This window comes from Garra rufa, chromosome 1, assembly GCF_049309525.1.
Source record: "Garra rufa chromosome 1, GarRuf1.0, whole genome shotgun sequence".
Classification (NCBI taxonomy): Eukaryota; Metazoa; Chordata; class Actinopteri; order Cypriniformes; family Cyprinidae; genus Garra; species Garra rufa.
In genome coordinates this window covers 50,068,977-50,083,107 of record NC_133361.1, presented here as the reverse complement: position 1 = coordinate 50,083,107, position 14,131 = coordinate 50,068,977, and the positions used below count along the sequence as shown (strand labels likewise).

General features: G+C 44.2%; 1 pseudogene; it reads left to right on the top strand.

Moving 5' to 3' along the window:
- Positions 1–490: 490 nt before the first annotated feature.
- Positions 491–14,131, top strand: part of LOC141316168 (uncharacterized) — an 18,019-nt pseudogene continuing 4,378 nt past the window's right edge.

Genomic DNA, 14,131 nt, shown 5'->3' with positions numbered 1-14,131 from the left:
GTCTGGATCTGTAAAGGGAGGAGGACAGAATGCCTGAAGCATGACGGGCTGTGGTGTAGAGGTAGAGACTTTGGGTACATATCCTGCTCTAGGGTAAAGAACATGCGCAATGTCAAGATAGGAAGGGGCCACGGAAAGGGCCTGCAGGTCCCCCACTCTCTTTAGGTAAGACAAGGCTAAGGAGACCTCAGCCTCAGCACACCACTGAGAAAGTGTGTAACCAGGGGATTTTTGCCCACTTAGAAGCCACCAAGAGGGGTGTGGTAGGCCAGGATTGCCGCCACGAGCAGCTTCAAAGTGGAGTGGGATATCCCTGTGAACAAAATGAGCCTGCATGAAGTCCACTGTACAACTGTACTGACTGTAGTGGGCCTAACTTGGGGTCTGTACACCATGAAGAGAAGAGACTCCACCTCAGGGTGTACACTTTTCTCAGGGAGCTCTGGACTGGAGGATGGTCTCAACAGCCCAAGTTGAGAGACCACACACTATGAGTCTTCCCACATTTTTTACAGCTCCGGGCGGGGGTGGAGAATGGTGCCCCCATCTGTTAGAGGAGATCCCTCCTGACAGGAATCTCCCATGGAGAGCCGCCGAGAAGGGAAATCAGGTCAGAGAATCAAACTTGGCCCGGGCCAGTACGGGGCTACTAGGAGTAGATGTTCCCCATCTGGGCAAACTCTCTCCAGAACTCCTGTGTACCAGAGTACCAGAGGGGACATTGCGATGTCTCCCGAGTTCCAAAGAGGTTCACCTGAGCTTGGTCAAAAAACACTCTCCAAATTTGCTTCACCACCTTAGGGTGAAGCATCCATTCCCCGTGCCTCAGCCCCTGCCTCAACAAGATGTCTGCTCCCAAATTGAGATGCCCAGGAATGTGTATTGCTTTCAGCTAAAACGAGTTTGTCCAGGGACCACACAAGTATCTGCTGCGCCAGCTTGTTCAAGGGGCGCGAACTTAGACCTCCCTGGTGGTTGATGTAGTAGACCACTGCTGTGTTGTCAGTGCGCACCAACACATGGCAATCTCTTAGGTCCGGGACGAAGTGTCTCACTGATTGAAACATGGCCAGCATCTCTAGACAATTGATAGGCCATGCGAGATGGCAACCACTTCACAGACCACAGGCTGACCAGCCACTCATGACCGTTCACCAATCGGTGAGGGACGCATCTGTCTCTAGTGTCACACGGCGACAAGGAGCTCCCAGCACCGGGCCCTGAGACAAGAACCAAGGTTTCCTCCACATGTCTAAAGCACGTAGGCATCCCTGCGTGACCTTGATCATTGGAAGCAGGTTTCCCCTAGAGGAGAACCCCTTGGTCTTGAGCCACCACTGTAGGGGCCTCATGTGCAGCAGGCCAAAAGGTATCACATTGGACGCAGCTGCCATCAGACCCAATAGTTTTTTAAACTCTTTTACAACAAGTGACTGACCTTCTCTGACTCTCGTGACTGCAGTGAGGATCGACTCGATTCGAGCAGGTGACAGATGTGTCTGCATCATGGTCAAATCCCACACCTCACCTAGATAAGTGGTCCTCTGTAATGGAGATAGCACACTTTTCTTGGTGGGAAAGACCCCGTGGAAAGGTGGTGGTGGATCGCCTAATTGGATCTAATTTTATTTCTCTACAGTATGCAGAACCCACACAGACACGGTTGGCAGTAGTTTCCAAGCTGCTAAATAGTCTACTAAGGGAACCAGCCTCTCGAGGCTGGCCTCTGATGTTGCCTGAACTGCTAGCTTGGTATCCTGTAACCACTGACCGGCAGGATATTTCTGAACTAACTGCTCTAGGGACCCCCATAGGGATGGCGAGCCCCTTGGCTCCAATATGCAAGCAGGTGGAAAAAGTTTTTGACTCACAGGAGACCACCGTGCCCTGTAGCCCTGGCAGGGGTAGCAGACTGATCACCTGAGGGCATTGGGGGAAGATGGACACCGTGGAATGCAGTGCTATCCACTAGTCCCCAATAGGGGCTGCCCTCAGTTGTCCTGAGAAATAGTCAGGACCGCTTAGCTGTGGACTTCCTTGACTGAAGCATGACCGTCAGGTCAGGCCTCACATTAGAAGCCCCCGGCTAAGAGCGCCGCTGGTTTCTATCCCGCTGTGGAGGGGCCCAAATAGCGACGATTACTGTTTGTGCTTCGTGGTAAGAGGAGCTGGTACACGGGAGGGGCTGTTCATGCCCAGCAGCCACAGCTATGATGCGGTGAGGAAGATACCAATGAAAAGCCACCGCTTGCTTTCGTGCCTCCTGGTACCTGCTGATGACATAATCGACTGCATAGCCAAACAGGCCAGAAGGCACAAGCGGGGCATCCTGTAGGAAGATACCCTGTCGTTCTCTTTCATGTCAGATAGGGTCAACCACAGGTGCCTCTCCGCTGCCACCATTGCTGCCATAGACCGTTATATTTTTTGGGATATTGTAATGCCAAAAGGCAGCAGAGGGAGCCCTCACCCATGAACTGATTGTTGCTGCTCCCTCTGCTGCCTCGTTGGTTACTTCCTGTTTGGTGGCCATAAAACGAAGCCATTACCAAACAGAGAGTGCAAAGCATTGTTCTGCTGTGTGGAATCTACTCAACATTTTTCAGATTTCCTTGCCTTGTTTTTGTTATTTTCACAACTTGGTTTCTTGTCATAGTTTTGCCATGGTTTTGTTTTGTTTGCCTTGTTTCTTTGCCTTGTTTATTGGTTACTATTTGGACTGCCCTCTCTGGTCTTGACGTCACCGACCAGGAAGCTTAAAAGCACGTCCGGATAGAACAGCGTCAGCTTTCTGTTTTCAGCAAGCGCTCTGTGTGCATGTCACTCTCCATTTTTCGTGCCAGTTTGCACAACTTTCTTTTTGAGAGTGATTGTTTGTCTGTCTGTCAAAATGTCTCAGAAGGGTGAAAATAAGCAGCAACATTACAAGCGGTGTGTCCCTCCTTGCTCTCGTTTCATCACAGGTGAGGATACACACAGCTTGTGTGTTGTCTGCATGGGAGTGGAGCATGCGGCATCAGCCCTCGAGGGGGCTGGTTGCCCGCATTGTGAGCGCATGCCTTTGTGTTTGCTCCGCTCCCGTAAGGCTCTCTTTGCACTCGTGGGGATCGCAATTGGATCTGGCTGAGGGTATGGAGACGGGCGAGTCCCTATCTTCTGCCTCACCAGCCAGATCCGCTGCCCGCTCTCTGGGATCGGAAGCCCGCTCAGCGGATTCTTACCCCCGGAGATAGGACGCGGTGCTCCTTCTATCCACCTCCGAGGAGGTGGATGTGGAGGGCGTCGATGAGGACTCACCCCCTCATTCTCCCCAGTATGAGGAGCTGCTGGAGGTGGTCACTCGCGCCGTGGCTACTCTAAATCTGGAGTGGCCGGCCGAGAGACAGGCCGAACTGCAGAGAAGCAAATTGGATGAGCGCTTTCTGCGGTCTCGGCCACCACCTCCATGCCCGAGTCTTCCGTTTTTCCCTGACCTCCACACAGAGGTGTCGAGGTCATGGGGAAAACCTTTCTCTGTGCGTCTCTTCAGCCTGTCTGCCGCTCATTACACCAACGTGGCGGGTTTTCAGAGCTCGCATACAAAGCGATGCCCCGGGTGGAACAGATGCTTGCGAGCTATCTGTCCCCCGGTGCGGCATCGTCTTTGAAGACTCTGACCTTGCCCTCCAGACCGCTTAAGACCACGTTGGCTCTGTTGGGCAAGGGGTATGCGGCAGCAGATCAGGCTGGTGCGTGCCTCCACACTATGGGTGTGTTGCAGGCTTACCAAGCCGACCTGCTCAAGGAGCTAATTGAAGGCGAGGGGGCATGGCCTGATGACATCGCCGAGCTCCGTAGAACCGCTGATTTGTCTCTCCGCGCCACCAATGAGACCGCCCGTGCCATCGGCAGGTCTATGGTAGCTGTGGTGGCTGCGGAGAGGCACCTGTGGCTGACCCTGTCCAGCATCAAAGAAAAGGACAGGGTCTTCCACATGGACGCCCCGCTCGTGCCTTCGGGTCTGTTCATTGGCGCTGTCGATACAATCGTCGACAGACACCAGGAGGCGCGACGACAAGCAGCGGCGTTTCAGCGGTTCCTCCCTCGCCTTGCTCCAGCTCAGGGCTCACCGCAATCTAGCTCCTCATACAGGAAGGCCCAAAAGCAGAGCGTCGCCTCTCATGCTCCCCCCAGTGGTAAGGACTGAGGGCCACGTCGACGCTCTAGGCCGGGCTCTTCTAAGCCCAAGACTGACCTGAGGGTGGTCTTGCAGGCTAAGAAGAGTTCGGCCAAAAAGCCCTGACCATTATGGAGGGCCGATGGGGACAGTCCCCTCTGGGGAAGAGCGGTTAACACCTCATAATATGGTGCCCATATCTCCTCAGTGTCCCCAGGGGATCGCTTTGCCAACCCTGCCACCTCTGGTGCTTCAGGCCGCAGCGGTCCCCAGCGAGCATACCTCTCAGTCACCGCCCGACATCTGCTAACTGGGTGTGTTCCTGCCGGTCTGCTGCTTCAGGACCCCGAGTTAACTGTTCCTCTAACACCAGAGGTCAGCCTCGAGAGGCTGATTCCCTTAGTAGACTTTCTGGCAGCGTGGAAACTTCTGCCGAATGTCTCTCATTGGGTCCTGCAGACTGTAGAAAAGGGCTACCCTATTCAGTTCGGTGCCCCTCCTACGCGCTTCAGCTAAGTTTTTCCCACACTTGTGGGTCACGAGCAGGCTCTGGTTAAGGAACAAGAAGTAAACACCCTCCTGAGGAAGGAGGCCATCGAGGTGGTCCCTCCTCTCGAGCGAGATGCCGGGTTCTACAGCCGGTACTTCATTGTTCCCAAGAAGGATGGGGGCCTCAGGCCAATCTTAGATCTACGCTTGCTGAACCGTACAGTCATGCGCCTCAAGTTCAGTATGCTTACGGTCAAGCAGGTTGTGTCTCAAATCAGGTCCGAGGACTGGTTTGTGACAATAGATCTGAAGGACGAATATTTTCACAAATCCATCCTTCCTGAACACAGGAAGTTCTTGAGGTTTGCTTTCAGGGGTGAAGCATACCAATATCGGGTTCTTCCTTTCGGCCTTGCACTCTCACCCCGCACTTTCACGAAGTGTGTGGATGCAGCTCTGGGTCCTCTGAGACTCCAGGGCATCTGCATACTCAACTACATCGACGACTGGCTGATTTTGGCCCAGTCCGATCAGATGGCGGTTCAACATTGAGATGTTGTTCTGTCACACATGAAAGTGCTGGGGTTAAGACTAAACGCCAAGAAGAGTGTGATTTCTCCATTACAGAGAACCACTTATCTAGGCGTGGTGTGGGATTCCTCCACGATGCAGGCACGTTTTTCTCCTGCTCGTGTCGAGTCAATCCTCACAGAAGTCGCGAAAGTCATAGAAGGCCGGTCACTCACTGTAAAGCGGTTCCAGAAACTGCTGGGTCTGATGGCAGCTGCGTCTAACATAATTCCTTTTGGCCTGCTGTACATGAGACCCCTTCAGTGGTGGCTCAAAACCAAGGGGTTCTCCCCGAGGGGAAACCGGCTTTGCATGATCAAGGTCACATGGCTATGCTTTCGTGCCTTAGACATGTGGAGGAAACCTTGGTTTCTGAATCAGGGCCCGGTGTTGGGAGCTCCTTGCCGCCGTGTCACGTTTGCGATGGATGCATCCCTCACTGGCTGGGGAGCGGTCATGAGTGGCCGCTCGGCCCGTGGTCTGTGGAGGGGCCATCATCTCACTTCGCACATCAATTGCCTGGAGATGTTGGCCGTGTTTCAGGCTCTGTTACACTTTCTCCCAGACCTAAGAGATCACCATGTGTTGGTGCACACTGACAACACAGCGGTGGTCTCTTACATCAACCACCAAGGAGGTCTGCTTTTGCGCCCCTTGTACAAGCGGTCGCACCAGATACTTGTGTGGTCCCCGGGGAAACTCCTCTCGCTGAGAGCAGTTCACATCCCTGGGCATCTCAATGTGGGAGCAGACGTCCTTTCGAGGCAGGAGCCGAGGCCCGGTGAATGGATGCTTCACCCCTTAGTGGTGAAGCAGATCTGGAGAATCTTTGGCCAGGCTCAGGTGGACCTCTTCGCAACTCACAAGAATGCGCAATGTCCCCTCTGGTTCTCTCTGAGTCATCCAGCTCTCTTGGGGCTGGATGCCATGGTACAGACATGGCCGAGGCTACATCTGTACGCTTTTTCCCCGATCGCTCTGTCCCGGGAGTTCTGGCGAGAGTGCGCCGGGACGGGGTTCGACTTCTTTTAGTTGCCCCGTGCTGGCCGGGTCGAGTTTGGTTCTCAGACCTGATTTTCCTCCTAGACGGCTCCCTCTGGGGGATTCCTGTCAGGACGGATCTCCTCTCACAGGCGGGAGGCGACATCATTCACCCCCGCCCGGAGCTATGGAAACTATGGGTTTGGACCCTGAGGGGGCACAACTTGTAGCTTCCGGTCTCCCAACTGAGGTTGTTGAGACCATCCTCCAGTCCAGAGCTCCCTCCATGAGGAAACTGTATGCCCTGAACTGGAGACTCTTCACTTCATGGTGCGGAGACCGCCAGTTTGACCCAGTTAACTGCCCAGTTGGTACAGTACTGGAGTTCTTACAGGGCCGTCTCTCCACCTGGTTGACCCACTCCACCTTGAAGGTCTACGTGGCAGCCATTTCTGCTTACCACGCCGCTCTTGGTGGCTCCTCAGTGGGCAGAAAACCCCTGGTTACACATTTCCTCCGCGGTGCGCTGAGGTTGAGGCCTAATATTCGCTAGGTTCTATGGCCTAGATCTCCGAGCCTCTCCTGGCTCCTTCGTTCTCTCGCCCTAATTGGCAGGGACACTTCTCCAGTATGGCGGCGTGGGCATTCTCGTTCCCAAAGCGTTTCGACGCAGCTCGAAGTTACCTGGAAGGGAACGTCTCTGGTTACGTATGTAACCCTAGTTCCCTGAAGGGAATGAGACGCTGCGTCTCAAGGCTATACTTCCGGCATATTCTGCAGCGCTTGCTACTTCCAGAAGCTGATGCTGTTCTATCCGCACTTGCTTTTAAGCTTCCTGGTCGGTGACATCATCACGCCGGTGACATCCCACGATTCCATTGGACTGATTGCACACATGATTCAGAGCGTGGTCACGCTGGAGGCGTTCCCAAAGCATTTCGACGCAGCGTCTCGTTCCCTTCAGGGACCTGAGACGTTTTTTTCTACTTATTAGAAATGGAGTCTACATACCCTGTTAAAATGTATTAATGTCCCATATCTCCAAAAAGGTTCAGTAAAATGGTTTCATATGAGGTGTGCATATAGTATGGGACGTCCTGAATAAGAACTGATCATTGTTTTTTTCTACTTATTAGAAATGGGGTCAATACACCCCTCTAAAGTGTAATAATGACCCATATCTCAAAAATGCTACAGTAAAATGGTTTCATATGAGGTGTGCATATAATATGGGACGTCCTGAATGAGAACTGATCATTGTTTTTTTCTACTTATTAGAAATGGGGTCAATACACCCCTCTAAAGTGTAATAATGACCCATATCTCAAAAATGCTACAGTAAAATGGTTTCATATGAGGTGTGCATATAATATGGGACGTCCTGAATAAGAACTGATCATTGTTTTTTTCTACTTATTAGAAATGGGTTTTTTATACCCCTCTAAAGTGTAATAATGACCCATATCTCAAAAATGCTACAGTAAAATGGTTTCATATGAGGTGTGCATATAGTATGGGACGTCCTGAATGAGAACTGATCATTGTTTTTTTCTACTTATTAGAAATGGGTTTTTTATACCCCTCTAAAGTGTAATAATGACCCATATCTCAAAAATGCTACAGTAAAATGGTTTCATATGAGGTGTGCATATAATATGGGACGTCCTGAATGAGAACTGATCATTGTTTTTTTCTACTTATTAGAAATGGGTTTTTTATACCCCTCTAAAGTGTAATAATGACCCATATCTCAAAAATGCTACAGTAAAATGGTTTCATATGAGGTGTGCATATAATATGGGACGTCCTGAATAAGAACTGATCATTGTTTTTTTCTACTTATTAGAAATGGGGTCAATAAACCCCTCTAAAGTGTAATAATGACCCATATCTCAAAAATGCTACAGTAAAATGGTTTCATATGAGGTGTGCATATAATATGGGACGTCCTGAATGAGAACTGATCATTGTTTTTTTCTACTTATTAGAAATGGGGTCAATACACCCCTCTAAAGTGTAATAATGACCCATATCTCAAAAATGCTACAGTAAAATGGTTTCATATGAGGTGTGCATATAATATGGGACGTCCTGAATAAGAACTGATCATTGTTTTTTTCTACTTATTAGAAATGGGGTCAATAAACCCCTCTAAAGTGTAATAATGACCCATATCTCAAAAATGCTACAGTAAAATGGTTTCATATGAGGTGTGCATATAATATGGGACGTCCTGAATAAGAACTGATCATTGTTTTTTTCTACTTATTAGAAATGGGTTTTTTATACCCCTCTAAAGTGTAATAATGACCCATATCTCAAAAATGCTACAGTAAAATGGTTTCATATGAGGTGTGCATATAGTATGGGACGTCCTGAATGAGAACTGATCATTGTTTTTTTCTACTTATTAGAAATGGGTTTTTTATACCCCTCTAAAGTGTAATAATGACCCATATCTCAAAAATGCTACAGTAAATTGGTTTCATATGAGGTGTGCATATAGTATGGGACGTCCTGAATGAGAACTGATCATTGTTTTTTTCTACTTATTAGAAATGGGGTCAATATACCCCTCTAAAGTGTAATAATGACCCATATCTCAAAAATGCTACAGTAAAATGGTTTCATATGAGGTGTGCATATAGTATGGGACGTCCTGAATGAGAACTGATCATTGTTTTTTTCTACTTATTAGAAATGGGTTTCTTATACCCCTCTAAAGTGTAATAATGACCCATATCTCAAAAATGGTACAGTAAAATGGTTTCATATGAGGTGTGCATATAGTATGGGACGTCCTGAATGAGAACTGATCATTGTTTTTTTCTACTTATTAGAAATGGGTTTTTTATACCCCTCTAAAGTGTGATAATGGGCCATATCTCAAAAATGCTACAGTAAATTGGTTTCATATGAGGTGTGCATATAGTATGGGACGTCCTGAATGAGAACTGATCATTGTTTTTTTCTACTTATTAGAAATGGGTTTTTTATACCCCTCTAAAGTGTGATAATGGGCCATATCTCAAAAATGGTACAGTAAATTGGTTTCATATGAGGTGTGCATATAGTATGGGACGTCCTGAATGAGAACTGATCATTGTTTTTTTCTACTTATTAGAAATGGGGTCAATACACCCCTCTAAAGTGTAATAATGACCCATATCTCAAAAATGCTACAGTAAAATGGTTTCATATGAGGTGTGCATATAATATGGGACGTCCTGAATGAGAACTGATCATTGTTTTTTTCTACTTATTAGAAATGGGGTCAATACACCCCTCTAAAGTGTAATAATGACCCATATCTCAAAAATGCTACAGTAAAATGGTTTCATATGAGGTGTGCATATAATATGGGACGTCCTGAATAAGAACTGATCATTGTTTTTTTCTACTTATTAGAAATGGGGTCAATAAACCCCTCTAAAGTGTAATAATGACCCATATCTCAAAAATGCTACAGTAAAATGGTTTCATATGAGGTGTGCATATAATATGGGACGTCCTGAATAAGAACTGATCATTGTTTTTTTCTACTTATTAGAAATGGGTTTTTTATACCCCTCTAAAGTGTAATAATGACCCATATCTCAAAAATGCTACAGTAAAATGGTTTCATATGAGGTGTGCATATAGTATGGGACGTCCTGAATGAGAACTGATCATTGTTTTTTTCTACTTATTAGAAATGGGTTTTTTATACCCCTCTAAAGTGTAATAATGACCCATATCTCAAAAATGCTACAGTAAAATGGTTTCATATGAGGTGTGCATATAATATGGGACGTCCTGAATGAGAACTGATCATTGTTTTTTTCTACTTATTAGAAATGGGTTTTTTATACCCCTCTAAAGTGTAATAATGACCCATATCTCAAAAATGCTACAGTAAAATGGTTTCATATGAGGTGTGCATATAATATGGGACGTCCTGAATAAGAACTGATCATTGTTTTTTTCTACTTATTAGAAATGGGGTCAATAAACCCCTCTAAAGTGTAATAATGACCCATATCTCAAAAATGCTACAGTAAAATGGTTTCATATGAGGTGTGCATATAATATGGGACGTCCTGAATGAGAACTGATCATTGTTTTTTTCTACTTATTAGAAATGGGGTCAATACACCCCTCTAAAGTGTAATAATGACCCATATCTCAAAAATGCTACAGTAAAATGGTTTCATATGAGGTGTGCATATAATATGGGACGTCCTGAATAAGAACTGATCATTGTTTTTTTCTACTTATTAGAAATGGGGTCAATAAACCCCTCTAAAGTGTAATAATGACCCATATCTCAAAAATGCTACAGTAAAATGGTTTCATATGAGGTGTGCATATAATATGGGACGTCCTGAATAAGAACTGATCATTGTTTTTTTCTACTTATTAGAAATGGGTTTTTTATACCCCTCTAAAGTGTAATAATGACCCATATCTCAAAAATGCTACAGTAAAATGGTTTCATATGAGGTGTGCATATAGTATGGGACGTCCTGAATGAGAACTGATCATTGTTTTTTTCTACTTATTAGAAATGGGTTTTTTATACCCCTCTAAAGTGTAATAATGACCCATATCTCAAAAATGCTACAGTAAATTGGTTTCATATGAGGTGTGCATATAGTATGGGACGTCCTGAATGAGAACTGATCATTGTTTTTTTCTACTTATTAGAAATGGGGTCAATATACCCCTCTAAAGTGTAATAATGACCCATATCTCAAAAATGCTACAGTAAAATGGTTTCATATGAGGTGTGCATATAGTATGGGACGTCCTGAATGAGAACTGATCATTGTTTTTTTCTACTTATTAGAAATGGGTTTCTTATACCCCTCTAAAGTGTAATAATGACCCATATCTCAAAAATGGTACAGTAAAATGGTTTCATATGAGGTGTGCATATAGTATGGGACGTCCTGAATGAGAACTGATCATTGTTTTTTTCTACTTATTAGAAATGGTTTTTTTATACCCCTCTAAAGTGTTATAATGTCCCATATCTCAAAAATGCTACAGTAAAATGGTTTCATATGAGGTGTGCATATAATATGGGACGTCCTGAATGAGAACTGATCATTGTTTTTTTCTACTTATTAGAAATGGGGTCAATACACCCCTCTAAAGTGTAATAATGACCCATATCTCAACAATGCTACAGTAAAATGGTTTCATATGAGGTGTGCATATAATATGGGACGTCCTGAATAAGAACTGATCATTGTTTTTTTCTACTTATTAGAAATGGGTTTTTTATACCCCTCTAAAGTGTAATAATGACCCATATCTCAAAAATGCTACAGTAAAATGGTTTCATATGAGGTGTGCATATAGTATGGGCCGTCCTGAATGAGAACTGATCATTGTTTTTTTCTACTTATTAGAAATGGGGTCAATACACCCCTCTAAAGTGTAATAATGACCCATATCTCAAAAATGCTACAGTAAAATGGTTTCATATGAGGTGTGCATATAGTATGGGACGTCCTGAATAAGAACTGATCATTGTTTTTTTCTACTTATTAGAAATGGGGTCAATACACCCCTCTAAAGTGTAATAATGACCCATATCTCAACAATGCTACAGTAAAATGGTTTCATATGAGGTGTGCATATAGTATGGGACGTCCTGAATAAGAACTGATCATTGTTTTTTTCTACTTATTAGAAATGGGGTCAATATACCCCTTTAAAGTCTAATACTGTCCCATATCAGAAAAGAACCATCAAAGACACCAATAAATAACACGGATATTAAAGCAGAAATGCAAATAAATAAGTAAGTAAAAATTCACGAGTATTTTGTAGTATTATTTCTCAGTCCTGGGCGTCTAAATGAAAAGCGCTCTGCAAGCGCGTTCTCTCTGGGCTGTTTCTGAAACTACCGTAATGACTGTAATATGCGCGCACTTTTAAAGTCAATCGCGGCTGGCTTGACCGTGTTTTTCTGAACCGCGGCTGGCTTTACCGCAGTACAAAACAGTTCTATATCTTCAATATTATTAACATACAATGTGATTTTAATATGAGCAGTGAAGAAGCTGTATGAATGTACAACGGGTCTTCACGTTGTGGTTTGGATAGTCACGTGACTCCTTATAAAACCTTTAGTAAACACATTATGCAGATAAAGACCTTCAGTCTCGTGTGTTTAAGTATCATGTGGTCTTTGCCAGTACGAAAGCACAATATCACCCACTGTAAAATCAATCTGTTACATGACTAACAGGCAAAAACTCCCACTTAGCAGGCAAAAACACATCATGTTTAGAGTTTAAAACCACTAACCTCGTGATAATAACAAGCTGTATAAATAACAGTGGGAAAACTCCTCGACACGTCATGCAAACCATAATCTAGAGATGATGCCATTTTAAATTGTATTTGCCACTAAATTATGGTGCTGCAGCATCATACTGTCAATAGTATGAAAAGACTGCCACTCACCTGCGCCACGTCTCCAGACAGCAAGAGGAAAGGGCGTGTTTTTATATTTTGGACAAGAATCACAAGATCCTTATTGCTTGCAGGAGTTTTGTAACCTACTTTTAAAAATGTATCTGGTATTCTGTCTATGCAGTTTACTCGAAGCCTGTGCTGATGTAGACGCACGACTCAAGCGCCCGCCTGATATTTCACATATTAACTTGAATTGTAGAGCACGGCTTGACGTACTTGGAAGTTGACGGGCAGATTCTGGCCACGCCCCCGCGCTGTCACTATTGGCTGTCGCTTGTGAAAAGGGAGGGGTTATTATGCAGAGAATGAGGTCTGAAATGCACTTCGGTTGCCTTGGTAACACATCTTTGAGCGATTGCTGATGACTTGCAATTATAAGCTACTAGACAGACGTTTTTAGCACTTCCAAAAAACACTCTAAAGAATTCTGCATATGATCACATCTAAATAGTAAATAAGTGATTAATAAAAATACTTAACTGATTATTTGTTTGGTGATGTATTATTTAAATACACTACTGTTTAAAAATTTAGGGTTGGTAAGATTTTCAATGTTTCTGAAAAATTAAATCTATCTAAAAATACAGTAAAAACAACAATATTGTGAAATATTGTTATTTAAAATAACTGTTTTCTATTTTAATACGTTTTAAAATGTAATTTATTTTTGATGGCAAAGCTGAATTTTCAGCAATCATTACTCCAGTGTTTGGTATCACGCGATGAGAAAAGATAATGCGATTAATTATCAATTATCAATACTGTATATATACAGTTGAAGTCAAAAGTTTACATACACCTTGCAGAATCTGCAAAATGTGAATTATTTTAGCAAAATAAGAGGGATCATGCTAAATGCATGTTATTTTTTTTTAATTTAGTACTGACCTGAATAAGATATTTCACATGAAATACATTTACATATAGTCCACAAGAAAAAAAAGTTCAATTTATAAAAATGACCTCATTCAAAAGTTGACATACTTTTGATTTATAATACTGTGCTCTGTACCTGAATGATCCACAGCTGTGTTTTTGTTTAGTGATAGTTGCTCATGAGTCCCTTGTTTGTCCTGAACAGTTCAACTGTCTACTGTTCTTCCACAAAATCCTTCAGCTCCCACAAATTCTTTGGTTTTTCACAATTTTTGTGTATTTAAACCCTTTCCAACAATAACTGTATGACTTTGAGGTTCATCTTTTCACTCTGAGGACAACTGAGGGACTTTTGAACAGAAAGTTTTTGTTTGTTTTTGTTTTTAGCCTAAATATCATATTTTTCCCATTTATTACTGCCCTTCAGAAGCTACAGAAGATGTTTCCCAGAAGACAAAATAAGTTACATTTACCCTAGTTTTCACCTCCCGGCTCTTAATGCATCATGTTTCCTTCTTTTTTTCTTTTTAAAACCTTAATACATCAGGATTGTTTGATGAATAAAATGTTTAAAGGAACATTTGTAAA